We start from the raw sequence: 14,134 nt of genomic DNA on the forward strand, positions 1-14,134 counted from the left end.
TGCATGGGTGTGTGTTACATTACATTCACTAGTAGGAGTGAGAAAAATATCACGGGGTGGTGCGCATTGTATTGGTGTGTGTTACATTACATTCACTAGTAGGAGTGAGAAAAACATCACGGGGTGGTGCGCATTGTATGGGTGTGTGTTACATTAGATTCACTAGTAGGAATGAGAAAAACATCACGGGGTGGTGCGCATTTTATGGGTGTGTGTTACATTAGATTCACTAGTAGGAGTGAGAAAAACATCACGGGGTGGTGCGCATTGTATGGGTGTGTGTTACATTAGATTCACTAGTAGGGTGAGAAAAACATCACGGGGTGGTGCGCATTGTATGGGTGTGTGTTACATTACATTCACTAGTAGGAGTGAGAAAAACATCACGGGGTGGTGTGAATCGGAGGGTCAGAATTAGGATAGGCATTGAGTGGGAATGTAGGATAGAGAAAAGCACCGCGGGGTGGTCAGCATGGGCAGGTCAGGGAACATGCAGTGGGAATGCAGGATAGGTTTCTGAAAAACATCGCGGGGTGGTGCGCATTGTATGGGTGTGTGTTACATTAGATTCACTAGTAGGAGTGAGAAAAACATCACGGGGTGGTGCGCATTGTATGGGTGTGTGTTACATTACATTCACTAATAGGAGCAAGAAAAACATCACGGGGTGGTGCGCATTGTATGGGTGTGTGTTACATTACATTCACTAGTAGGAGTGAGGAAAAACATCACGGGGTGGTGCGCATTGTATGGGTGTGTGTTACATTACATTCACTAATAGGAGTGAGAAAAACATCACGGGGTGGTGCGCATTGTATGGGTGTGTGTTACGTTACATTCACTAGTAGCAGTGAGAAAAACATCACGGGGTGGTGCGCATTGTATGGGTGTGTGTTACATTACATTCACTAGTAGCAGTGAGAAAAACATCACGGGGTGGTGCGCATTGTATGGGTGTGTGTTACATTAAATTCACTAGTAGCAGTGAGAAAAACATCACGGGGTGGTGCGCATTGTATGGGAGTGTGTTACATTACATTCACTAGTAGGATTACATTCACTAGTAGGAGTGAGAAAAACATCACGGGGTGGTGCGCATTGTATGGGTGTGTGTTACATTAGATTCACTAGTAGGAGTGAGAAAAACATCACGGGGTGGTGCGCATTGTATGGGTGTGTGTTACATTACATTCACTAGTAGGAGTGAGAAAAACATCACGGGGTGGTGAGCATTGTATGGGTGTGTGTTACATTACATTCACTAGTAGCAGTGAGAAAAACATCACAGGGTGGTGCGCATTGTATGGGTGTGTGTTACATTACATTCACTAGTAGCAGTGAGAAAAACATCACGGGGTGGTGAGCATTGTATGGGTGTGTGTTACATTACATTCACTAGTAGCAGTGAGAAAAACATCACGGGGTGGTGAGCATTGTATGGGTGTGTGTTACATTACATTCACTAGTAGCAGTGAGAAAAACATCACGGGGTGGTGCGCATTGCATGGGTGTGTGTTACATTACATTCACTAGTAGGAGTGACAAAAATATCACGGGGTGGTGCGCATTGTATTGGTGTGTGTTACATTACATTCACTAGTAGGAGTGAGAAAAACATCACGGGGTGGTGCGCATTGTATGGGTGTGTGTTACATTAGATTCACTAGTAGGAATGAGAAAAACATCACGGGGTGGTGCGCATTTTATGGGTGTGTGTTACATTAGATTCACTAGTAGGAGTGAGAAAAACATCACGGGGTGGTGCGCATTGTATGGGTGTGTGTTACATTAGATTCACTAGTAGGGTGAGAAAAACATCACGGGGTGGTGCGCATTGTATGGGTGTGTGTTACATTACATTCACTAGTAGGAGTCAGAAAAACATCACGGGGTGGTGTGAATCGGAGGGTCAGAATTAGGATAGGCATTGAGTGGGAATGTAGGATAGAGAAAAGCACCGCGGGGTGGTCAGCATGGGCAGGTCAGGGAACATGCAGTGGGAATGCAGGATAGGTTTCTGAAAAACATCGCGGGGTGGTGCGCATTGTATGGGTGTGTGTTACATTAGATTCACTAGTAGGAGTGAGAAAAACATCACGGGGTGGTGCGCATTGTATGGGTGTGTGTTACATTACATTCACTAATAGGAGCAAGAAAAACATCACGGGGTGGTGCGCATTGTATGGGTGTGTGTTACATTACATTCACTAGTAGGAGTGAGAAAAACATCACGGGGTGGTGCGCATTGTATGGGTGTGTGTTACATTACATTCACTAATAGGAGTGAGAAAAACATCACGGGGTGGTGCGCATTGTATGGGTGTGTGTTACGTTACATTCACTAGTAGCAGTGAGAAAAACATCACGGGGTGGTGCGCATTGTATGGGTGTGTGTTACATTACATTCACTAGTAGGAGTGAGAAAAACATCACGGGGTGGTGTAAATCGGAGGGTCTGAATTAGGATAGGCAGTGAGTGGCAATGTAGGATAGAGAAAAGCACCGCGGGGTGGTCAGCATGGGCAGGTCAGGGAACATGCAGTGGGAATGCAGGATAGGTTTCTGAAAAATATCGCGGGTGGTGCGCATTGTATGGGTGTGTGTTACATTACATTCACTGGTAGGAGTGAGAAAAACATCACGGGGTGGTGCGCATTGTATGGGTGTGTGTTACATTACATTCACTAATAGGAGTAAGAAAAACATCACGGGGTGGTGCGCATTGTATGGGTGTGTGTTACATTACATTCACTAGTAGGAGTGAGAAAAACATCACGGGGTGGTGCGCATTGTATGGGTGTGTGTTACATTACATTCACTAATAGGAGTGAGAAAAACATCACGGGGTGGTGCGCATTGTATGGGTGTGTGTTACATTACATTCACTAGTAGGAGTGAGAAAAACATCTCGGGGTGGTGCGCATTGTATGGGTGTGTGTTACATTACATTCACTAGTAGGAGTGAGGAAAACATCACGGGGTGGTGCGCATTGTATGGGTGTGTGTTACATTACATTCACTAGTAGCAGTGAGAAAAACATCACGGGGTGGTGCGCATTGTATGCGTGTGTGTTACATTACATTCACTAGTAGGAGTGAGAAAAACATCACGGGGTGGTGTGAATCGGAGGGTCTGAATTAGGATAGGCAGTGAGTGGTAATGTAGGATAGAGAAAAGCACCGCGGGGTGGTCAGCATGGGCAGGTCAGGGAACATGCAGTGGGAATGCAGGATAGGTTTCTCAAAAACATCGCGGGGTGGTGCTCATTGTATGGGTGTGTGTTACATTACATTCACTAGTAGGAGTGAGAAAAACATCACGGGGTGGTGCGCATTGTATGGGTGTGTGTTACATTACATTCACTAGTAGGAGTGAGAAAAACGTCACGGGGTGGTGCGCATTGTATGGGTGTGTGTTACATTACATTCACTAGTAGGAGTGATAAACACATCACGGGGTGGTGCGCATTGTATGGGTGTGTGTTACATTACATTCACTAATAGGAGTGAGAAAAACATCACGGGGTGGTGCGCATTGTATGGGTGTGTGTTACATTACATTCACTAGTAGGAGTGATAAAAACATCACGGGGTGGTGCGCATTGTATGATTGTGTGTTACATTACATTCACTAGTAGGAGTGAGAAAAACATCACGGGGTGGTGTGAATCGGAGGGTCTGAATTAGGATAGGCAGTGAGTGGCAATGTAGGATAGAGAAAAGCACCGCGGAGTGGACAGCATGGGCAGGTCAGGGAACATGCAGTGGGAATGCAGGATAGGTTTCTGAAAAACATCGCGGGGTGGTGCGCATTGTATCGGTGTGTGTTACATTAGATTTACTAGTGGGAGTGAGAAAAAGATCACGGGGTGGTGCGCATTGTATGGGTGTGTGTTACATTACATTCACTAATAAGAGTAAGAAAAACATCACGGGGTGGTGCGCATTGTATGGGTGTGTGTTACATTACATTCACTAGTAGGAGTGAGAAAAACATCACGGGGTGGTGCGCATTGTATGGGTGTGTGTTACATTACATTCACTAATAGGAGTGAGAAAAACATCACGGGGTGGTGCGCATTGTATGGGTGTGTGTTACATTACATTCACTAGTAGGAGTGAGAAAAACATCACGGGGTGGTGCACATTGTATGGGTGTGTGTTACATTACATTCACTAGTAGGAGTGAGGAAAACATCACGGGGTGGTGCGCATTGTATGGGTGTGTGTTACATTACATTCACTAATAGCAGTGAGAAAAACATCACGGGGTGGTGCGCATTGTATGGGTGTGTGTTACATTACATTCACTAGTAGCAGTGAGAAAAACATCACGGGGTGGTGCGCATTGTATGGGTGTGTGTTACATTACATTCACTAGTAGGAGTGAGAAAAACATCACGGGGTGGTGCGCATTGTATGGGTGTGTGTTACATTACATTCACTAGTAGGAGTGATAAAAACATCACGGGGTGGTGCGCATTGTATGGGTGTGTGTTACATTACATTCACTAATAGGAGTAAGAAAAACATCACGGGGTGGTGCGCATTGTATGGGTGTGTGTTACATTAAATTCACTAGTAGGAGTGATAAAAACATCACGGGGTGGTGCGCATTGTATGGGTGTGTGTTACATTACATTCACTAGTAGGAGTGATAAAAACATCATGGGGTGGTGCGCATCGTATGCGTGTGTGTTACATTACATTCACTAGTAGGAGTGAGAAAAACATCACGGGATGGTGCGCATTGTATGGGTGTGTGTTACATTACATTCACTAATAGGAGTGAGAAAAACATCACGGGGTGGTGCGCATTGTATGTGTGTGTGTTACATTACATTCACTAGTAGGAGTGAGGAAAACATCACGGGGTGGTGCGCATTGTATGGGTGTGTGTTACATTACATTCACTAGTAGCAGTGAGAAAAACATCACGGGGTGGTGCGCATTGTATGGGTGTGTGTTACATTACATTCACTAGTAGCAGTGAGAAAAACATCACGGGGTGGTGCGCATCGTATGGGTGTGTGTTACATTACATTCACTAGTAGGAGTGATAAAAACATCACGGTGTGGTGTGCATCGTATGGGTGTGTGTTACATTACATTCACTAGTAGGAGTGATAAAAACATCACGGGGTGGTGCGCATTGTATGGGTGTGTGTTACATTACATTCACCAATAGGAGTGAGAAAAACATCACGGGGTGGTGCGCATTGTATGGGTGTGTGTTACATTTCATTCACTAGTAGGAGTGAGAAAAACATCACGGGGTGGTGCCCATTGTATGGGTGTGTGTTACATTACATTCACTAGTAGGAGTGAGAAAAACATCACGGGGTGGTGTAAATCGGAGGGTCTGAATTAGGATAGGCAGTGAGTGGCAATGTAGGATAGAGAAAAGCACCGCGGGGTGGTCAGCATGGGCAGGTCAGGGAACATGCAGTGGGAATGCAGGATAGGTTTCTGAAAAACATCGCGAAGGTGGTGCGCATTGTATGGGTGTGTGTTACATTATATTCACTAGTAGGAGTGATAAAAACATCACGGGGTGGTGTGCATTGTATGGGTGTGTGTTACATTACATTCGCTAGTAGGAGTGAGAAAAACATCACGGGGTGGTGCGCATTGTATGGGTGTGTGTTACATTACATTCACTAGTAGGAGTGAGAAAAACATCACAGGGTGGTGCGCATTGTATGGGTGTGTGTTACATTACATTCACTAGTAGGAGTGATAAAAACATCACGGGGTGGTGCGCATTGTATGGGTGTGTGTTACATTACATTCACTACTAGGAGTGAGAAAAACATCACGGGGTGGTGCGCATTGTATGGGTGTGTGTTACATTACATTCACTAATAGGAGTGAGAAAAACATCACGGGGTGGTGCGCATTGTATGGGTGTGTGTTACATTACATTCACTAGTAGGAGTGATAAAAACATCACGGGGTGGTGCGCATTGTATGGGTGTGTGTTACATTACATTCACTAGTAGGAGTGAGAAAAACATCACGGGGTGGTGCGCATTGTATGGGTGTGTGTTACATTACATTCACTAATAGGAGTGAGAAAAACATCACGGAGTGGTGCGCATTGTATGGGTGTGTGTTACATTACATTCACTAGTAGGAGTGAGAAAAACATCACGGGGTGGTGCACATTGTATGGGTGTGTGTTACATTACATTCACTAATAGGAGTAAGAAAAACTTCACGGGGTGGTGCGCATTGTATGGGTGTGTGTTACATTACATTCACTAGTAGGAGTGAGAAAAACATCACGGGGTGGTGCGCATTGTATGGGTGTGTGTTACATTACATTCACTAGTAGGAGTGAGAAAAACATCACGGGGAGGTGCGCATTGTATGGGTGTGTGTTACATTACATTCACTAGTAGGAGTGATAAAAACATCATGGGGTGGTACGCATTGTATGGGTGTGTGTTACATTACATTCACTAATAGGAGTAAGAAAAACATCACGGGGTGGTGAGCATTGTATGGGTGTGTGTTACATTACATTCACTAGTAGGAGTGAGAAAAACATCACGGGGTGGTGCGCATTGTATGGGTGTGTGTTACATTACATTCACTACTAGGAGTGAGAAAAACATCACGGGGTGGTGCGCATTGTATGGGTGTGTGTTACATTACATTCACTAGTAGGAGTGAGAAAAACATCACGGGGTGGTGCACATTGTATGGGTGTGTGTTACATTACATTCACTAGTAGGAGTGAGGAAAACATCACGGGGTGGTGCGCATTGTATGGGTGTGTGTTACATTACATTCACTAGTAGCAGTGAGAAAAACATCACGGGTTGGTGTGCATTGTATGGGTGTGTGTTACATTACATTCACTAGTAGCAGTGAGAAAAACATCACGGAGTGGTGCGCATTGTATGGGTGTGTGTTACATTACATACACTAGTAGGAGTGATAAAAACATCACGGGGTGGTGCGCATTGTATGGGTGTGTGTTACATTATATTCACTAGTAGGAGTGAGAAAAACATCACGGGGTGGTGCGCATTGTATGGGTGTGTGTTACATTACATTCACTACTAGGAGTGAGAAAAACATCACGGGGTGGTGTGAATCGGAAGGTCTGAATTAGGATAGGCAGTGAGTGGCAATGTAGGATGGAGAAAAGCACCGCGGGGTGGTCAGCATGGGGAGGTCAGGGAACATGCAGTGGCAATGTAGGATAGGTTTCTGAAAAACATCGCGGGGTGGTGTGCATAGTATGGGTGTGTGTTACATTAGATTCACTAGTAGCAGTGAGAAAAACATCACGGGGTGGTGCGCATTGTATGGGTGTGTGTTACATTACATTCACTAGTAGGAGTGAGAAAAACATCACGGGGTGGTGCGCATTGTATGGGTGTGTGTTACATTACATTCACTAGTAGGAGTGAGAAAAACATCATGGGGTGGTGCGCATTGTATGGGTGTGTGTTACATTACATTCACTAGTAGCAGTGAGAAAAACATCACGGGGTGGTGAGCATTGTATGTGTGTGTGTTACATTACATTCACTAGTAGCAGTGAGAAAAACATCACGGGGTGGTGCGCATTGTATGGGTGTGTGTTACATTACATTCACTACTAGGAGTGAGAAAAACATCACGGGGTGGTGTGAATCGGAAGGTCTGAATTAGGATAGGCAGTGAGTGGCAATGTAGGATGGAGAAAAGCACCGCGGGGTGGTCAGCATGGGGAGGTCAGGGAACATGCAGTGGCAATGTGGGATAGGTTTCTGAAAAACATCGCGGGGTGGTGCGCATAGTATGGGTGTGTGTTACATTAGATTCACTAGTAGCAGTGAGAAAAACATCACGGGGTGGTGTGCATTGTATGGGTGTGTGTTACATTACATTCACTAGTAGGAGTGAGAAAAACATCACGGGGTGGTGCGCATTGTATGTGTGTGTGTTACATTACATTCACTAGTAGCAGTGAGAAAAACATCACGGGGTGGTGCGCATTGTATGGGTGTGTGTTACATTACATTCACTAGTAGGAGTGAGAAAAACATCACGGGGTGGTGTGCATTGTATGGGTGTGTGTTACATTACATTCACTAGTAGGAGTGAGAAAAACATCACGGGGTGGTGCGCATTGTATGTGTGTGTTACATTACATTCACTAGTAGGAGTGAGAAAAACATCACGGGGTGGTGCGCATTGTATGGGTGTGTGTTACATTACATTCACTACTAGGAGTGAGAAAAACATCACGGGGTGGTGCGCATTGTATGGGTGTGTGTTACATTACATTCACTAGAAGGAGTGAGAAAAACATCACGGGGTGGTGCGCATTGTATGGGTGTGTGTTACATTACATTCCCTAGTAGCAGTGAGAAAAACATCACGGGGTGGTGCGCATTGTATGGGTGTGTGTTACATTACATTCACTAGTAGGAGTGAGAAAAACATCACGGGGTGGTGCGCATTGTAAGGGTGTGTGTTACGTTACATTCCCCTATAGGGGTGAGAAAAACATCACAGGGTGGTGCGCATTGTATTGGTGTGTGTTACATTACATTCACTAGTAGGAGTGAGAAAAACATCACGGGGTGGTGCGCATTGTATGGGTATGTGTTACATTAGATTCACTAGTAGGAATGAGAAAAACATCACGGGGTGGTGCGCATTTTATGGGTGTGTGTTACATTAGATTCACTAGTAGGAGTGAGAAAAACATCACGGGGTGGTGCGCATTGTATGGGTGTGTGTTACATTAGATTCACTAGTAGGAGTGAGAAAAACATCACGGGGTGGTGCGCATTGTATGGGTGTGTGTTACATTTCATTCACTAGAAGGAGTGAGAAAAACATCACGGGGTGGTGCGCATTGTATGGGTGTGTGTTACATTACATTCACTAGTAGGATTACATTCACTAGTAGGAGTGAGAAAAACATCACGGGGTAGTGCGCATTGTATGGGTGTGTGTTACATTACATTCACTAGTAGGAGTGAGAAAAACATCACGGGGTGGTGCGCATTGTATGTGTGTGTTACATTACATTCACTACTAGGAGTGAGAAAAACATCACGGGGTGGTGCGCATTGTATGGGTGTGTGTTACATTACATTCACTACTAGGAGTGAGAAAAACATCACGGGGTGGTGTGCATTGTATGGGTGTGTGTTACATTACATTCACTAGAAGGAGTGAGAAAAACATCACGGGGTGGTGCGCATTGTAAGGGTGTGTGTTACGTTACATTCCCCTATAGGCGTGAGAAAAACATCACGGGGTGGTGCGCATTGTATTGGTGTGTGTTACATTACATTCACTAGTAGGAGTGAGAAAAACATTACGGGGTGGTGCGCATTGTAAGGGTGTGTGTTACGTTACATTCCCCTATAGGCGTGAAAAAAACATCACGGGGTGGTGCGCATTGTATTGGTGTGTGTTACATTACATTCACTAGTAGGAGTGAGAAAAACATCACGGGGTGGTGCGCATTGTATGGGTATGTGTTACATTAGATTCACTAGTAGGAATGAGAAAAACATCACGGGGTGGTGCGCATTTTATGGGTGTGTGTTACATTAGATTCACTAGTAGGAGTGAGAAAAACATCACGGGCTGGTGCGCATTGTATGGGTGTGTGTTACATTAGATTCACTAGTAGGAGTGAGAAAAACATCACGGGGTGGTGCGCATTGTATGGGTGTGTGTTACATTACATTCACTAGTAGGAGTGAGAAAAACATCACGGGGTGGTGCGCATTGTATGGGTGTGTGTTACATTACATTCACTACTAGTAGTGAGAAAAACATCACGGGGTGGTGCGCATTGTATGGGTGTGTGTTACATTTCATTCACTAGAAGGAGTGAGAAAAACATCACGGGGTGGTGCGCATTGTATTGGTGTGTGTTACATTACATTCACTAGTAGGATTACATTCACTAGTAGGAGTGAGAAAAACATCACGGGGTGGTGCGCATTGTATGGGTGTGTGTTACATTAGATTCACTAGTAGGAGTGAGAAAAACATCACGGGGTAGTGCGCATTGTATGGGTGTGTGTTACATTACATTCACTAGTAGGAGTGAGAAAAACATCACGGGGTGGTGCGCATTGTATGTGTGTGTTACATTACATTCACTACGAGCAGTGAGAAAAACATCACGGGGTGGTGCGCATTGTATGGGTGTGTGTTACATTACATTCACTACTAGGAGTGAGAAAAACATCACGGTGTGGTGCGCATTGTATGGGTGTGTGTTACATTACATTCACTAGAAGGAGTGAGAAAAACATCACGGGGTGGTGCGCATTGTATGGGTGTGTGTTACATTACATTCACTAGTCGCAGTGAGAAAAACATCACGGGGTGCTGCGCATTGTATGGGTGTGTGTTACATTACATTCACTAGTAGGAGTGATAAAAACATCATGGGGTGGTGCGCATTGTATGGGTGTGTGTTACATTACATTCACTAATAGAAGTAAGAAAAACATCACGGGGTGGTGAGCATTGTATGGGTGTGTGTTACATTACATTCACTAGTAGGAGTGAGAAAAACATCACGGGGTGGTGCGCATTGTATGGGTGTGTGTTACATTACATTCACTACTAGGAGTGAGAAAAACATCACGGGGTGGTGCGCATTGTATGGGTGTGTGTTACATTACATTCACTAGTAGGAGTGAGAAAAACATCACGGGGTTGTGCACATTGTATGGGTGTGTGTTACATTACATTCACTAGTAGGAGTGAGGAAAACATCACGGGGTGGTGCGCATTGTATGGGTGTGTGTTACATTACATTCACTAGTAGCAGTGAGAAAAACATCACGGGTTGGTGCGCATTGTATGGGTGTGTGTTACATTACATTCACTAGTAGCAGTGAGAAAAACATCACGGAGTGGTGCGCATTGTATGGGTGTGTGTTACATTACATACACTAGTAGGAGTGATAAAAACATCACGGGGTGGTGCGCATTGTATGGGTGTGTGTTACATTATATTCACTAGTAGGAGTGAGAAAAACATCACGGGGTGGTGCGCATTGTATGGGTGTGTGTTACATTACATTCACTACTAGGAGTGAGAAAAACATCACGGGGTGGTGTGAATCGGAAGGTCTGAATTGGGATAGGCAGTGAGTGGCAATGTAGGATGGAGAAAAGCACCGCGGGGTGGTCAGCATGGGGAGGTCAGGGAACATGCAGTGGCAATGTAGGATAGGTTTCTGAAAAACATCGCGGGGTGGTGCGCATAGTATGGGTGTGTGTTACATTAGATTCACTAGTAGCAGTGAGAAAAACATCACGGGGTGGTGCGCATTGTATGGGTGTGTGTTACATTACATTCACTAGTAGGAGTGAGAAAAACATCACGGGGTGGTGCGCATTGTATGGGTGTGTGTTACATTACATTCACTAGTAGGAGTGAGAAAAACATCACGGGGTGGTGCGCATTGTATGGGTGTGTGTTACATTACATTCACTAGTAGCAGTGAGAAAAACATCACGGGGTGGTGAGCATTGTATGTGTGTGTGTTACATTACATTCACTAGTAGCAGTGAGAAAAACATCACGGGGTGGTGCGCATTGTATGGGTGTGTGTTACATTACATTCACTAGTAGGAGTGATAAAAACATCACGGGGTGGTGCGTATTGTATGGGTGTGTGTTACATTATATTCACTAGTAGGAGTGAGAAAAACATCACGGGGTGGTGCGCATTGTATGGGTGTGTGTTACATTACATTCACTACTAGGAGTGAGAAAAACATCACGGGGTGGTGTGAATCGGAAGGTCTGAATTAGGATAGGCAGTGAGTGGCAATGTAGGATGGAGAAAAGCACCGCGGGGTGGTCAGCATGGGGAGGTCAGGGAACATGCAGTGGCAATGTAGGATAGGTTTCTGAAAAACATCGCGGGGTGGTGCGCATAGTATGGGTGTGTGTTACATTAGATTCACTAGTAGCAGTGAGAAAAACATCACGGGGTGGTGCGCATTGTATGGGTGTGTGTTACATTACATTCACTAGTAGGAGTGAGAAAAACATCACGGGGTGGTGCGCATTGTATGGGTGTGTGTTACATTACATTCACTACTAGTAGTGAGAAAAACATCACGGGGTGGTGCGCATTGTATGGGTGTGTGTTACATTTCATTCACTAGAAGGAGTGAGAAAAACATCACGGGGTGGTGCGCATTGTATTGGTGTGTGTTACATTACATTCACTAGTAGGATTACATTCACTAGTAGGAGTGAGAAAAACATCACGGGGTGGTGCGCATTGTATGGGTGTGTGTTACATTAGATTCACTAGTAGGAGTGAGAAAAACATCACGGGGTAGTGCGCATTGTATGGGTGTGTGTTACATTACATTCACTAGTAGGAGTGAGAAAAACATCACGGGGTGGTGCGCATTGTATGTGTGTGTTACATTACATTCACTACGAGCAGTGAGAAAAACATCACGGGGTGGTGCGCATTGTATGGGTGTGTGTTACATTACATTCACTACTAGGAGTGAGAAAAACATCACGGTGTGGTGCGCATTGTATGGGTGTGTGTTACATTACATTCACTAGAAGGAGTGAGAAAAACATCACGGGGTGGTGCGCATTGTATGGGTGTGTGTTACATTACATTCACTAGTCGCAGTGAGAAAAACATCACGGGGTGCTGCGCATTGTATGGGTGTGTGTTACATTACATTCACTAGTAGGAGTGATAAAAACATCATGGGGTGGTGCGCATTGTATGGGTGTGTGTTACATTACATTCACTAATAGAAGTAAGAAAAACATCACGGGGTGGTGAGCATTGTATGGGTGTGTGTTACATTACATTCACTAGTAGGAGTGAGAAAAACATCACGGGGTGGTGCGCATTGTATGGGTGTGTGTTACATTACATTCACTACTAGGAGTGAGAAAAACATCACGGGGTGGTGCGCATTGTATGGGTGTGTGTTACATTACATTCACTAGTAGGAGTGAGAAAAACATCACGGGGTTGTGCACATTGTATGGGTGTGTGTTACATTACATTCACTAGTAGGAGTGAGGAAAACATCACGGGGTGGTGCGCATTGTATGGGTGTGTGTTACATTACATTCACTAGTAGCAGTGAGAAAAACATCACGGGTTGGTGCGCATTGTATGGGTGTGTGTTACATTACATTCACTAGTAGCAGTGAGAAAAACATCACGGAGTGGTGCGCATTGTATGGGTGTGTGTTACATTACATACACTAGTAGGAGTGATAAAAACATCACGGGGTGGTGCGCATTGTATGGGTGTGTGTTACATTATATTCACTAGTAGGAGTGAGAAAAACATCACGGGGTGGTGCGCATTGTATGGGTGTGTGTTACATTACATTCACTACTAGGAGTGAGAAAAACATCACGGGGTGGTGTGAATCGGAAGGTCTGAATTGGGATAGGCAGTGAGTGGCAATGTAGGATGGAGAAAAGCACCGCGGGGTGGTCAGCATGGGGAGGTCAGGGAACATGCAGTGGCAATGTAGGATAGGTTTCTGAAAAACATCGCGGGGTGGTGCGCATAGTATGGGTGTGTGTTACATTAGATTCACTAGTAGCAGTGAGAAAAACATCACGGGGTGGTGCGCATTGTATGGGTGTGTGTTACATTACATTCACTAGTAGGAGTGAGAAAAACATCACGGGGTGGTGCGCATTGTATGGGTGTGTGTTACATTACATTCACTAGTAGGAGTGAGAAAAACATCACGGGGTGGTGCGCATTGTATGGGTGTGTGTTACATTACATTCACTAGTAGCAGTGAGAAAAACATCACGGGGTGGTGAGCATTGTATGTGTGTGTGTTACATTACATTCACTAGTAGCAGTGAGAAAAACATCACGGGGTGGTGCGCATTGTATGGGTGTGTGTTACATTACATTCACTAGTAGGAGTGATAAAAACATCACGGGGTGGTGCGTATTGTATGGGTGTGTGTTACATTATATTCACTAGTAGGAGTGAGAAAAACATCACGGGGTGGTGCGCATTGTATGGGTGTGTGTTACATTACATTCACTACTAGGAGTGAGAAAAACATCACGGGGTGGTGTGAATCGGAAGGTCTGAATTAGGATAGGCAGTGAGTGGCAA

Source organism: Cavia porcellus, unplaced genomic scaffold (genome assembly GCF_034190915.1).
Source record: "Cavia porcellus strain 051 isolate PalLab524CR breed Dunkin Hartley unplaced genomic scaffold, mCavPor4.1 scaffold_13, whole genome shotgun sequence".
Classification (NCBI taxonomy): domain Eukaryota; kingdom Metazoa; phylum Chordata; class Mammalia; order Rodentia; family Caviidae; genus Cavia; species Cavia porcellus.